At 36.0% G+C, this 15,472-nt stretch overlaps 1 pseudogene; it reads left to right on the top strand.

Moving 5' to 3' along the window:
• Positions 1-6,802: 6,802 nt before the first annotated feature.
• LOC124444236 lies at positions 6,803-15,469 on the top strand (annotated as a pseudogene).
• The last annotated feature ends 3 nt before the right edge of the window (positions 15,470-15,472 follow it).

The raw sequence follows: 15,472 nt of genomic DNA, 5'->3' as shown, positions 1-15,472 counted from the left end.
AACATCTAGCATTATATCCGACCGTATTTGCTATCGAGTTAGATGTTCAGTGCCACGACCACCCAGACTATACAGACTGCCAAAACTACACAAACCACAAATACCCATGCGAACAATTGTATCATTCTGTGGTTCGCCTACTCACGAACTCTCAAAGTACATGACTGACATACTGCAATCACTTACAAGCAAATCAAAACACAAGCTACAATCCACTGAAACTTTCATTAAAAAACTGAGCACTATACAAATACCGGACAACTATATACTAGTGTCTTTTGATGTGAAATCACTGTTCACCAGTATTCCACTTAATCTGGTACGTACTTGTACAAAAACCCTCAATACAAACATTACAGACGTACTTCCATTACCGACAGAAGACATAATGGAGCTACTGGAGCTCTGCCTCACCTCGACTTACTTCCAGTACAAAGGTGCTCACTACAAACAATGACATGGAACAGCAATGGGCTCACCCGTTTCTGTTGTAGTTGCTGAAATTGTAATGCAATCTATAGAGGAACGGGCGCTCACGACTTACAAACATGCACTACCTTTTTGGTTCCACTACGTAGATGACACAATCACAGCACTACATGCGGACGAGATTGATGACTTTCACACTCACATCAACAAACAGAACAGCCACTTACAATTTACCAAAGTGTCGAAGAAAACGGAACTCTTCCTTTTTTCGACTGTTTGGTAAAACAGGACAGTCAAAAACTACGAACAACAGTTTATCGCAAACCAGCACACACTGACCGACTACTAGACCAATCATCTTACAACCTTACATCACGCAAAGCCACCACAATCAGAACAATAACAAGACGTGCACAAATCATATGTGATACACCGAACGCTTTACACAACGAAAACAACTATTTCAAACGTGTTTTTGACAAAAACAACTATAACTCTGACTTCATCAAACGCAGCACTTACAAACCCAACGAAACGAACAACTCAGTGACAACAGCAACGATACCTTACATCAAAGATACGTCTGAGACTATCTCGCGTATCTTACGACCACAAAACATACGTGTCGCACATAAACCAATCACAACATTACGACAAGTACTGACGAACATAAAGGACAAAGAACAACCCAACGAACGACAAGGTGCAGTTTACAAAATAAACTGCTCCGACTGCCACGCCTCCTACATCGGGGAAACTGGCAGGAACTTAAACATAAGACTTACTGAACAAAAACGAGCTACAAAGAAACAAGGCAAAACTAATCACATTGCCGAACATCACCAAATCACAAAGCACAACATTGACTGGGACTCGGCAAAATGCATTACTTACAGTACTGACTAAAGATAACGGCTTACATTAGAAAGTTGGTATACCAACTTGGAACAAACCCCCCTGAACAGATCACATTAATTACCGGCACCTTACAAACGACTTATTCACAATACTAACAAACGATCAACTAAAAACATTACACTTCACACTAATTCACAATGACAATACACAATTGACACACACACATTACAAATAAAAACATCACAACTAAATCACACATCACAACTAAAAAATGTTAAATTATTCGTGATTCGGCAATTACATTCGGATTGTACGTGAAATATTTATGATTTTATTGTGGAACAAATAACAAGTTAAGTATCAGTGAACAATGACATTACAATAACAAGTTCAGAATATCACTTAATCTGACATGTATCATATCTACTTAATTATGCATGCAATCCTATGTTGTTTATATCTTTTCGTTTGATGTTCATATCTTAACGCTCCCTTTCGACAAATATAAACTGATCTCTATTCCTCTAAATGTTTGTTACACCCATATTAGATCTCATTCGTTGAAATACAGTTTTTCCTAATGGTTTCGTTAATATATCAGCAACCATTTGTTGTGACGTACAATACTCAAGTGCAATTTCTTTCTTCAGTACTTTGTCGCGAATGAAATGATATTTTATGTCAATGTGTTTCGTTCTTGGATGGTATTTCTGATTTTTTGAAAAACTTATTGCTCCTTGATTATCCTCTGTTATGATAGTTGGTCCTTTTGAGTGAAGTTTAAATCATGTAGTAATCCTCTTAACCATGTTGCTTCTTGACGTGCTTGTGATGCTGCAACATACTCAGCTTCAGTAGATTAGAGAGATACAATACTTTACTTTTTGCTTGCCCAACTTACCAATCCACCACAAATCATGAATAGGTATCCTGTATGTGATTTTCGATTATTTGGATCACATCCCCAATCAGCATCAACAAATCCACTTAATTTGACTTCAAATTCTTTATGTCCATCAAAGCAAATGCCGTAGTTCATCGTACTTTTAATATAACGTAAAATACGTTTGGCAGCATTCCAATGGTCTTGGCTAGGGTTAGCACAGAATTGATTAACTGTTGAAAGTGCTTGTGCCAGGTCTGGTCTTGTCGTTGTAACTGCATACGTTAAAGCACCAATTAATGCTTAATATTTCGTAATGTTCATTGGCTCTCTTTCATTATTCAACAACTTGGTTCCTAGCTCAACGGGACTTGCAACAGGTTTGCAGTCTTGCATTCCAAATCTCTTCAATAAATTCGTCAAATACTTTGATTGATGAAGTCGCATCTGTTTCTTTTCCCTTTCTCGTTGAATTTGAATCCCCAGACAGAAATGAATTTCACCTAGATCTTTCATTTCAAAACGTTTCTTCAAAATACCTTTCTCCCTCTTCTAGCATTTTCTTGTTGTTACTTGCAAGAATCAAATTATCGACGTACAGGGTGACCCAAAAAGATACGTACCCGTGAAAATTTCAATTATGGCTTTAATTAAAAAGCTATTTATTTCAAATTACAACCACACATCGTTCAGTTTATGAAAGACTATTCACAAGAGTTTCGGCTATTTCTGTCAATTTTTAGTTAATTTATGGCTTTCCCAAGATGTGTTCCAAATGTCCACCATTTCGTTGCAAATGTACTCGTCTGGCAAAGTTTTGAATCACTTTTATACACTCCTCTTTCGGGATGGCTCTTATTTTGCTGTGATGGCAGTTTTAAGTTCTTCAAAATAAGAGCCATCCCGAAAGAGTATAAAAGATTCAGCACTGCCAGACGAGTACAGGTTTGCTTTGCAACGAAACGGTGGACATTTGGAACACATCTTGGAAAGCCATAAATTGACTAAAAATTGACAGAAACTGAATAGTCTTCCATAAACTGAATGATGTGTTTGAAAATAAATAGCTTTTAAATTGAAGCCATAATTGAAATTTTCATGGGTACGTATCTTTTTGGGTCACCCTGTATAACGCTGAAAGCATGATATTATCTCCCTTTCGTTTAATGTACAGGCATGGATCAGAGTTGGATTGAACGTAACCGGATTTCTTTAAGAACTGATCAATGGTATCGAACCAGCATCTCGAAGATCGCTTCAAGCCGTCTATGCTTTTGTTTAATTTACAGACCTTCTGTTCTTCTCCCTTTTTCTCATATCCTTCAGGTTGCTTCATATATATTTCCTCTTTAAGTTCACCGTTGACACATCCTTTGGTGTACGTCCAAATCTAACTGATTAGCAATTGCCAAGAGAGAGCGAATTGATCTATATTTCGCTACTGGAGAAAATGTTTCTTCATAATCCAAGCCATATCCTTGTAAGTCTCCTTTGGCAACTAACCGAGCTTTATGCCGCTCAATTGAGCCGTCTGCTTTGTACTTTACTTTGAATATCCGTCGAGAATCTATAGCTTTAAGACCTTCAAGTAAGTCAACCTATTTCCAAGTATTTTTCTTCGTGTGGGAAGAATATTCACTGTCCATTGCTTGCTTCCATTTCGCCTTATCTGGACTATCAAAAGCTTCATTAATATTGAGTGGTTCATCGTGACGGATAGATTCATCATCAATGCTAGCGACATTGTTCTGCCACCAATTACCTATGATCACCACACCATGTCTATCAGGAGATTTGTGTATTCGTGCTGATCGTCGTGGTTGTTGTTGTTCATCTATCATACTGTTGTTGGAACTATCTTCCATTTCTTCACTGACTTCAAGCTCTTCATTGTCTTCTAATAGTTCATCATTCAGTTTTACGGTCACGGTATCTTTAATATATCCACTTTTGACTATGGTAGATTTCTTTCGTCGATTAAATGAGCTTTCTTCAAATAACACGTCTCTTGATATGTGAGTTTTACCAGTTGAAGTGTCGTAGAGTCGATAACCTTTACTTGTGAGGCTGTACCCAACAAATGTGCATTTCTTGGTTTTGGAGTCCCATTTCTTCTTTGGTTTCCTTAGGAACGTGCATGTAAGCTGTGCAACCAAAAATTCTCAGATGCGAAACATCAGGTTTCTTAGAATGGAAACATTCGTAAGGTGTAACTCCGTTCACGGATACAGTAGGACTTCGATTTCTTAAGATGACTGCAGTATGAACTGCTTCAGCCCAGAATTTCTTTGGTAGTTTTGCGTTGTTCAGCATAGATCGTGCAGCTTCTTGAATGGTTCTGTTCATTCTTTCAGAAACTCCGTTCTGCTGTGGTGTTCTTGGAACACTAAACTGATGCTGAATTCCCATATCCCTTAGATATTTTTCAAACATCTAACAAGTGCACTCACCACCGTTGTCTGATCGAAGTACTTTAATTTTCTTGTTAGTGAGAATGGTCAACATTGCTTCAAACTCTTTAAATTTCTCAAAAGCTTCGTCCTTACTCTTCATAAAGTAGACCGTTGTGTACCTTGATTTATCATCAATAAATGTTATGAAATATTTATTTCAACCAAGACTTGTTTCTTCCATCGGTCCACAAACATCGCTATGGACAAGATCAAGTACATCTTTAGCACGCGTTGCAGGTTCTCGAGGAAAGGTTGCTCGTATCTGCTTTTCTTGTGCACATCCTTCACAAACTTCAAAGTGATCATCTGATTGAAAATTAAGACCTTTAACCAATTTTTGATCTCGAAGTAGACGTAAATTCTTCAGGCTTAGATGGCCATACCGTTGATGCCGTATTTCTTCGCTAGTATCACTTGTGGAAACATTCGCATGCTTCGAATCATCCTGTTCTTTAACATCAAGAACATACAGGTTATTCATCATTCTTCCTGATCCAGATATAGTTCCATTTTGATCAAGTATCAAGCAAGTATGTTGATTAAATTCAACTGAGTATCCTCGTTTTACCGTAGTACTAAGTGAGAAGAGATTTTTTCCTAAATCTGGAACATATAGAACGTCAACCAATCTTCTTGGTTCATACTTCTTAGACTTAATCTCAATGTGTACATTTCCTTTTCCCAGTGCTTGAACTATTCTTTCATCTCCTAGCTTTGCCTTTTTAGGAAATTTGAATGGGATGAAATCAATCATGATGTTCGTATTATATGACATATGAGATGATGCACCTGAATCAATGTACCATGCAGATTCTTTGCTATCTGGAAACAATGATGAATTCTGAACTGTGGCTCCGTATGATGCTTCTTCCCTTTTATTTCTATTGTCACTTTGCTGATTCTGTTTGGGCTTGCGACATTCTCTAGCCCAATGTCCAGGTAACCCACAGTTATGGCAATTACCTTTTCTTTTGAATTTGGTATTCTTTACTTTGTCGTTTTTGGACTTTTGACATAGCAGTGCTTTCTCACCAATATCCTTACTTTCGTTGGATTCTTTACGTTCCTGTTCTTCATGAAGAAGTCTAGCAGTAACGAATTCTAATGATAAGTCATCTGCTCTAGATTCCAATGCTGTTATTAAGCCACTGTACGAATCGGGTAAACTACAAAGGAGTGTCGCCACTTGATCTTCCTCAGAAACAGACGCACCCAATGCTTCTAATTGACTTGCAATATCCTTCATCTTGTTAAGATGTTTGGTAATGGAATCATCAGGACCCATACTTGTAGTGAAATATTTCTTTCGTAAAAATAACTTATTGGCCAAAGATTTGACTTCATAATGATTTTCTAATTTCGCCCAAGCATCTTTTGCAGTACGCGCTGATCGAACGAGAGATAGCTGTTTATCGCCGAGAGACAAACATATTGTTGCAAATGCCTTTCTTTCCCGCCTTTGATATTGTCGACGTTGAGTATCAGTAGTTCCTTCACCATTAGGTTCTTCGCCGATAACTAGTTTCCAGAGATCCTTCTCTTCAAGTATCATCTGCATCTTAAACTTCCAAAGGTGAAAGTTCTGGCTATTGAACTTTTTGATCCGTGTAAATGCTTCGTCATTTCACAAAGTCGCCATATTCAATATTTCGCACTTATGTAAGTTATATTCTCATAAAATCGCGATATCTCATATACTTTCCTTATTTGCTATCATCAACAGAAACTCAAACGCTCCTGGGCCCATAACCTGTTAAATTATTCATGATTCGGCAATAACATTCGGATTTTACGTGAAATATTATGATTTTATTATGGAACAAATAACAAGTTAAGTATCTGCCAACAACGATATTACAATAACAAGTTCAGAAGATCACTTAATCTGACATGAGTCATATCTACTAATTATGCATGCAATGCTATGTTGTTTATGTCTTTTCGTTAAATTTTCATATCTTTACTTAAACATTACACTTCACACTAATGCACAATGACAATACACAATTGACCCCCCTAACATTTCCTGTACACGCAATACAATGAAGTAAGCTAACCTGACGTTTACTCCTCATTTGACTCTGAAGATAACTACCGCTAAGGTTGTCGAAACGTCAGTCAACAACAACAAAAACAGTCCTTCTCAGGACTATACCAACCTGGACGATCTACATTTACAAACAAGTAGGTATGTTGTTTATCGTTTTATTGCTAGTAGAATTTGTTTCTTTATTCTTCTAGTTGACAAATATAGATACGTGGCAGCAGTGATGCTTATTATTAGCGATTTTTGTCTATGATTAGTAATACATCATCAAGGGCATCGTCATCATCTTTCGTGCGTTTTTTACTTATGTAATCGTAGTCATAAATCTACAAGTAGACGTTGATTTTTTAGGAAGTCCGAAATTGTAGGCTCAATGTTATCTAACATTAAATTTTCATAGAATTATGTTTTGCACTGTTTCTTTTTTATACATTCATAGACAATTATATGTTTAAGAATTTCAAAATGTGTTGATAGGATAAGTTACAAAAATATTTGAACATTTGTGGAGGGCGTCAGATTAATAATGTTTGAAGATTAACGTTAACGCACAGCGTGACCTGACAAACGTGGCATACCACTGCATACAAATTAGCCAATCATGTATGACGTGTGGTTTACAAAACAATTTGTATGGGCGAAGCAACCTTCAATTGCTCTTGTTATTTTCATTCGTTTTTTGTCATATGCTAGCAATACGAACTCATACTGGTGTATAACGTATTGAAACAACAATCAGGTATGTTGTTTATCGTTTTATTGCTACTAGAATTTGTTTCTTTATTCATCTAATTGACGAATATAGATACGTGGCAGCAGTGGTGCTTATTTTCACGATTTTTGTCTATGGTTAGTAATACATCATCAAAGGCATCGTCATCATCTTTCGTGCGTTTTTTACTTTCGTAATCGTAGTCATAAATCTACAAGTAGACGTTGATTTTTTAAGAAGTTTGAAATTGTAAGCTCAATGTTATCTAACATTAAATTTTCATAGAATTATGTTTTGCACTGTTTCTTTTTTATACATTCATAGACATTTATATGTTTGAGAATGTCAAAATGTGTTGATGGTAATAAGTTACAAAAACCTTCGAACATTTTTAAGGCATTTGATGAATAATGTTTAAATTTTAACTTAAAATCTTTACAAGTTCTTCAGTTGTAATATATCCTTAAATATATCCAATTATAGTTAAGTTTCTAAAGACAACGAAGCTCTTAGTTTTTAATTTAACATCAGAACAACAACACTCAACAGAATGATTTACAAAAATAATCACAACTTTTGCAATTGAAGTCGTGGCCGATCGCAAATGTATATTTTGTTTAGAAATTTTTTGAATTCCTTATATATAGTTCATTGCGCACACAGTAGCTACCTCAAATTAATTATTAAACGTCTTTTCATTAAAATTGATATGAAAAACAAAGCTTAAACTTGAAAGTTATCTATAATTAAAGCGTTTTCAAAATAACGTATTAAGAGGTAAATCCGAGTCAACTTGAAGCGGGAAAGCTGTCGAAGGGATTTTTCAAACGCTTGCTGGTAGAACCTTACTGTGATTTGTCTAGTGCAATACAGTTATCGATCTTTAAGGTGTAAAAGCTATCGACTAATTTATCTTTCAGGTAAACAAGAAGTGCTCTTAAAACGATTAGTTTTTTTTGCTTAAAATTAGGAAATTGAACGAGACTTATCTGAAGTTGAAGTTCAATTGGGATTCTATTAGCATCTACAGAGCAGAGATTACACGAGGTACTACGCATGCGCACATTGGTCATATTTCAAAGATAGTGGCCACATGAAGCGCCTAAATGTGCATATGAACGATATGCAGGGAGGCAGTATTATGATGGGTGGGCACAAAGAGAATTGTCCGTGCCTGGGCCATTTCTACTTTTTGTAAGACTTGTGATATAACACTAAACATGTCAAACATGTCAACTTCTGGGGTCCCAAAATATGCTGTTATTTCAAGAAATAATTCAGCATCAAGCTTCCATTCTTTGGAGTCATCAAATGTTCTGGAAGCTTTGTCAGCCACCACTTTAAGTTTCCCAGAGATATAGCTGACAGTTAGCCATATGTCCATGATTCTGCACCACGCCCATATTTTCCTTGCAATTTTATTGCAAGGGTGAGAGTGGCAGCCCCCCAATTGGTTAATACATGCAAGGGCAGTGGTATTGTCAGTCATTACTTTAATGTGGGTTTGGACTAGATCTCTACAGAGAGATTGTAGCCCAAACAGCATTGCTTTGAGTTCCAGACAATTAATGTGCGAGTCTTTTTCGTCGATTGACCATTCACCTCCGGTGGACTGTTTGTTAATACTTGCGCCCCATCCCTTGGTAGAGACGTCCGTATACAATACGTTGTCAATCTTTCCATGATTCAGATGTTTTTCGGACTCATATGCATTATTAATCAACCAAGATACGTTCTCCAGCGCCGAAGTGGAGAGTTTCAATGTCGCATCAAAGTTACCCCTGTTAGACATAAGAGCTGTTGTTTTGTCCCTATCAAGATCACAATAAAACAGTGGCCCATATATAAAGTTCTTGCTCCCTCTGTAAAAGTTGATAAAGTGTCTTGCGATAAACGTACGATATTTACTAAATATTTTCTTCGTTGTATATATAAAAATTGCCACATAGGTTTTTCAAGGTTGGTTTAGTCAAGCGAATAATATCCATGACATTGCTATCCGCTATAAAAAACAAAAAAAAGATTCATAAAGGCGTGTCTTGTGCTTAAAAATAGTTTTAGAGAAAGTTTAAAAATTCGAGTTGCCTCAGAGATCTTATATCGTTACTCGCTTCCCTTCATTTGGGATGGTGTATCAATGTTTTACACTTCATCTATCCATCTACTTCAATGACACATTTTTGTCAAATGCCCATGCATGCAATTTTAATGCTTAATCTTGTCTACAAGGACTGTAACAGTTATGCTTTTGCTGTGTTTGTAAAGTATGTACTGCATTGAATTACTTCATAGCTGTAACGTCACCCTGGGGCGAGCGTGACTACAATCGATTTGTGATAAACATGTCATCACTTAGTACCTACATACTACTTAGTAGAGTTTTCACGTTCGTATTACGGCAATAGATTTATCCATTTTTCACTAAGACAAACACATATGTCTGCCTTTCTGCTTCTTAATACAACGGTGAAACTGGAGAATATACGTTTTTCAAGTGGGCCATAAAACCACTGCATAAAACGCGAAGTCGTTGCAAATGGGGAAACTGGGCCGAGTTTGTGATACTGCTTACGCAAGTTCATATCCTATCATAAATTCTCATTGCATCAGAACCAAAATTGCCGAAGTCTACTGTGGTTATTTTTACAGCGTGATATCATGTCTTTTGCAATGGGTTTATCGAGATTTTCAGCAAACAGCGCTCTTAGTTCTTTGCGGTGTGCAAATATCAAACGTTCGTTTTCGAGGGTAAGAAAAAATTTGCTGGAAAATGGCATAGATTCTGAAATATGGCTTGATGGGCGTTTGATGCACGTGTTCTGTGTGAGTATGGCCTCAACATCATCGCTGATGACTGAGATTTTTTTGTTTTGTTTAGATTAATAGAAGTACTTTGAGTCAAACAATCTCCACTCATAATGCACCAGCCAGATCTTATGTGTAAGTAAAAAGTTTATTAAAAAACTACCAATTAATTATAATAAATTGAAATGTTGAATGGTCTTAACACCAAAACAACTAACTTACCATTGCAGCTGAAATTTTTTGAAAAGGAGTTTGTGCTCCATTATATGGTTACAAAAAATTGCTTCAGTTAGTTGTTTTGGAGAAAATTAAACTGAATGAGCTAACATAGCAACTAATTATATTAAATTGAAAGGTTGAACACCAAAACAACTAGCTTACCATTGTATTTCCTCTTTATCAATACAATTCATTAATTTTGATGTTTAAATTACTTTATAAATGTGCTAACGAGGCTGTTAAAAGTACAATGAGCAATTAATTTTTTCCACTCTGTAAAAAGTCCAACTAGTTTTTCATTGGTTCAAAATTTCTTCTACTTTAAGTTCTGATGTACGTGGAGCAGTTTGTGGCATTGATCTCGGGACAAAAAAGTCATGTGTTGCTGTTATGGAAGGCAAAACACCTAAGGTGATTGAAAATGCTGAGGGAGCAAGGACGACTCCATCATTGGTAGCATTTTCATCAGATGAAGAGGTGCTTGTTGGGGAATCTGCAAAACGACAGGTATAAAAAAGCCAATATTGGTTCTTATACAGACTCTGATTTGTAACTGATGCTGTCTTTATATAGGCAACATTTATTAGCCTAATCTATATGACTTATGCCTGATTTAATTGATTGTCTTTGTTGATATAAAGCCAGCAGAATTATTGCAAAGAAAAGTGCCGAAGTAATGGATTTATTTGTAAACTTTTAGGCAGTGACCAATTCTCGAAATACCCTTTATGCAACAAAAAGATACATAGGAAGACGGTTTGATGATTCTCAAGTTCAAAAAGATCTGTATGTATATGCTTGTTGTTAAACACTTCATGAAAAATGATATTTTTTGTTGTTACTGAATTTCTTTTTATATATTTCTTGCAGGGAAAACCTTCCGTTTAAAATTGTAAAGGCACCAAATGACGATGCTTGGTTTGATGTTCAAGGGAAAATGTACTCACCAAGTCAAATTGGTGCATTTGTTTTGATGAAAATGAAAGAAACTGCTGAAAGTTATTTGAACACAAGTGTACAAAATGCAGTTGTCACTGTACCTGCTTATTTTAACGATTCTCAAAGACAGGTAACATAAAATTTTTCAAAGCAAAGAAATCGTCATGTTTCAGTCATGTCAAAGTTCAAGTCTTCTGGCTTAATGGCTGTTTCTATGATAACCATGGATTATTTATTTAAGGCAACAAAAGATGCAGGCCAGATTGCAGGTTTGAATGTCCTTCGTGTCATCAATGAGCCTACAGCTGCAGCGCTTGCTTATGGAATGGATAGAGCAGAAGATAAAATGTATGTTGAATGAAATGATATATGACTAAAATTGCTAATTGTGTTGCTTTTTTGGTTTCTAAAATTATGTATCAATGACATGTGCTTTTATTATTTAGCTTTGCTGTTTATGATCTTAGTAATGGTACATTTGATGTGTCCATCTTGGAAATCCAAAAGGGTGTATTTGAAGTGAAAGCAACAAATGGTGATACTTACTTGTGTGGTGAGGATTTTGATAATGCTCTTCTTCAGTATCTTGTAAAGGAATTCAAAAGAGAGGTATGAAATATTTCATCTGCCCAATATTAACATTGAAATATGAAATGGTACAATTATTTTAAGGAACCTTGATTTTTATAACTTAAGTTAACTAATCGAATAAATTATGCTCTCATTTTTAGTCGGGAATTGATCTTACGAAGGACAACATGGCAATTCAAAGATTAAGAGAAGCTGCTGAAAAAGCAAAGATTGAGTTATCGTCGTCCATACAAGTTTGTTTACACAATAATTGATTTTATTGCTTGCAAGAAAACAATTGATTGCATGTTTAGTCATTAATTTATCCATTAACAGTTTATTTTAAAGACATTGCAAAAGTAACTTCACTTCTCTCATACTTTATAGACGGATATCAATCTACCTTATATTACTATTGGAGCGTCAGGACCCCAGCACATGAACATGAAATTAACAAGAGCAAAATTCGAGTCACTTGTAGCTGATTTGATTCAAAGAACTGTTGAACCTTGTAAAAAATGTATGAAGGACGCTGAGTGTACAATGTCAGATATTGGAGAAGTGTTGTTGGTTGGTGGTATGACAAGGATGCCTAAGGTATCAGTTTGACCTAATCTGTATATTTTGTTTTGACTTGGTCAGGTGTTGAGCTGTGTGGCTCCAGCATTTTATCTGGTTTTCAGTTTATTGAATTTCGTTCCTTTTTTTTCAAAAAAAGAAAAAACAATACATGTGTAGTGCTGCATTGACTGAATTATGAATTAGACGAGTAGACGCCAGAAAGTTGTCCAGTTCAGCATAAGTCAACGTGTGCTTGTTTTCTATGTGTTTTCACCGATCTGTGGTTTTGCTATGTACTGTGCTGATTTCATTCTGTCACAGAACTCACACTGCAAACCTGCTTCTTGTTTTCTTTCTTGAAATATTCCCAAATTGGACCCTTTTCTTGTGGTTTTGAATGGAACGAAGGAACTGAAATATTTTGAAACCTTAAAGGAAAGTGGACGTTTGGAGGACGTCTAAGGGGAAAAATATAACCAAAAATATCGGTTCTTTGGCGTAGAAAGTTTTTGATGCATAAAAAAGAACCAATGTTTTTGGTTAACCTCACAGCTATATTCCGGTATTTTGGTTGATAGATGTTTGAGCTTCATCTAAATTATTATTGTCAAAACAGCAGTGTTTTGTTTGAAACTTTTATAATCCTTGTATCTCTGGTTTATTTCAATGGATCCCATAGCAGAACTAAGGAATGTTGATGAATCAATTAGGTGCAAGAACTTGTGAAGGAGATATTTGGTCGTTCGCCAAGTAAGGCTGTGAATCCGGACGAAGCTGTTGCTATAGGAGCGGCCATTCAAGGTGGAGCTCTTGCTGATGATGTGAAAGATGTTCTTCTGTTGGATGTTACACCTTTATCCCTTGGCATTGAGACGCTTGGTGGTGTCTTTACTAAGCTCATAGAGAGAAACACGACTATTCCTACGAAAAAGAGTGAGGTTCAGTATTTTACCATTAAATTCAGCAAGATTCCTTTGTAATTTACTCCACTGTAACAAACATAGCAAATTTCACTTGCACACTGCATATGTATGATGTGATTGAAATCATCACATTGTATCTATGAAGCTCAATTGCCATTGACTTGATCCAGTTTAAGCATTGTACTTTTTATACCTTTGCAGGTGTTCTCCACCGCAACTGATGGTCAGACGCAAGTGGAAATTAAGGTTTGTCAAGGTGAACGTGAAATGGCTTCAGATAATAAAACTTTGGGACAGTTTTCTTTGGTTAGTATTACGAATGCTTACTTATTTTCGTCGAACAGCGTCAATGTATTTGATATTTCTAATCTTTATCGTTTGCGTTAGGTTGGCATCCCACCTGCACCACGTGGTATACCACAAATTGACGTCACGTTCGACATTGATGCTAATGGCATTGTCAACGTGTCCGCTCGTGATAAGGGAACTGGAAAAGAACAACAGAGTAAGTACGTCATGGGTAACGGTTTGAATGACAAAGAAAATCTTGTCAGCGTAGCAGAGTTTACTACTGAATTACTTTTTCGAAAAAGTCAGGCTTTAAGAAAACTAATAGTTTAACTGATTTTTGCACTCTTCATTTTTTTGTTATTATACAAATACTTATAATTTCTACATTAATATGGACCACATCTTTTTTAAATCACAGTTAAATTGGTTTAGTGATTGTTGCAGATCTGCTAAAGGGACAACAAGGGGTTAAAGGCATATAATTGATATGTTTGACAGCATTCCTTAGTTTAAATTTATTTTCTATGGTACACTCATCCCCAGTTGTTGTGCATGTTCTTTGGTTTTGTGATCAGTTATTAAACAGCTATAGCGGTTTGGAGAGTCACTGTTGCATTATTTGATTATTTGTACAGTTGTCATCCAATCTTCTGGTGGTTTGAACAAAGATGAGATTGAAAATATGATTAAACAAGATGAAATGTATGCAGAAAGTGACAGAGAAAGAAAGGTAAGAACGAAAGGAACTGACGTTGTAGTTGAACTGAAGGATAGCCACAGTTTACTCGTTAACCATATGTTAAATGTCTCTGTATAGAGTTTTCTCTTCAGCCTTTGTAAAATGTATTTTACACGTTCACTAGGAAAAAACTGAAGCAGTCAACCATGCTGAAAGCATTTTACATGACACAGAATCCAAAATTGAAGAGTTCAAAGATCAGTTGCCACAAGACGAGGTTAGTGTCACTTCAACGTGAACCTTTGGTGTGATCTAAATCAAAACAATTCATTTACGAGCTGCTAGTTTTTGACGTATTTTTTGCAAAAGACCATCGATTAATACAATAACAATATGAGACACAGTTCAAATACTTTAACTAATCTCCGAATCTATTACAATACCTTATGTGGTATTGCTTAATACCTTATATGGCATTGCTTAATACCTTATATGGTATTGCTTAGGTTGCCACTGTGGAGGAGGAAATTACCAAAGTACGCGAGGTGTTGGCAAACACTGAAAATTCTACTGCGGAAGAAATTAAAGAGCGATGTAACGAATTACAACAGAAGTCACTTAAATTATTTGAGATGGCTTATAAAAAGGTACGTATTTTCTTAAAGTCGAGTTAGTGCGGTGCTTTATTTAAAGTATTTCACTTGTTCCATTTAACTTTCTATCGTTTTCCAAGATGGCTTCGGAGAAAGAAGATGGCTCGCATAAAGAAGATAGCACGCAAACAAGTGAACAGCCTGAACATGAAAAAAAAACAAGGCGAAAACTAAAACAGCCTCCATAACATTAATAACATACACTCAATAAACGAAGGATGTGTTATGAAACCAGCGAAACGAAGAGTTTAAATGAGTTGATGTTCCAAGTTGAAGCTTTGCATGAAAACTTTTCAAGCGCACACTTAAGTTCTTTCGCTTGTGGTAATCAACGTGGAAGGAACGTAAGACCTTTGAGTTATGTAAAATTAACTTTCCTTTGTTCTTTTCTTTGGTTTATATAAGTGGAAAATGACTAGGAATAAATTACTTTAGTCGCGAGAGCAACAG

The sequence above is a fragment of the Xenia sp. Carnegie-2017 genome, unplaced genomic scaffold, assembly GCF_021976095.1.
Source record: "Xenia sp. Carnegie-2017 unplaced genomic scaffold, XeniaSp_v1 HiC_scaffold_21, whole genome shotgun sequence".
In the NCBI taxonomy this organism is placed as follows: Eukaryota; Metazoa; Cnidaria; class Anthozoa; order Malacalcyonacea; family Xeniidae; genus Xenia; species Xenia sp. Carnegie-2017.
The sequence above is the reverse complement of the archived record's forward strand: the minus strand, read 5'-3'. Positions and strand labels throughout refer to the sequence as shown.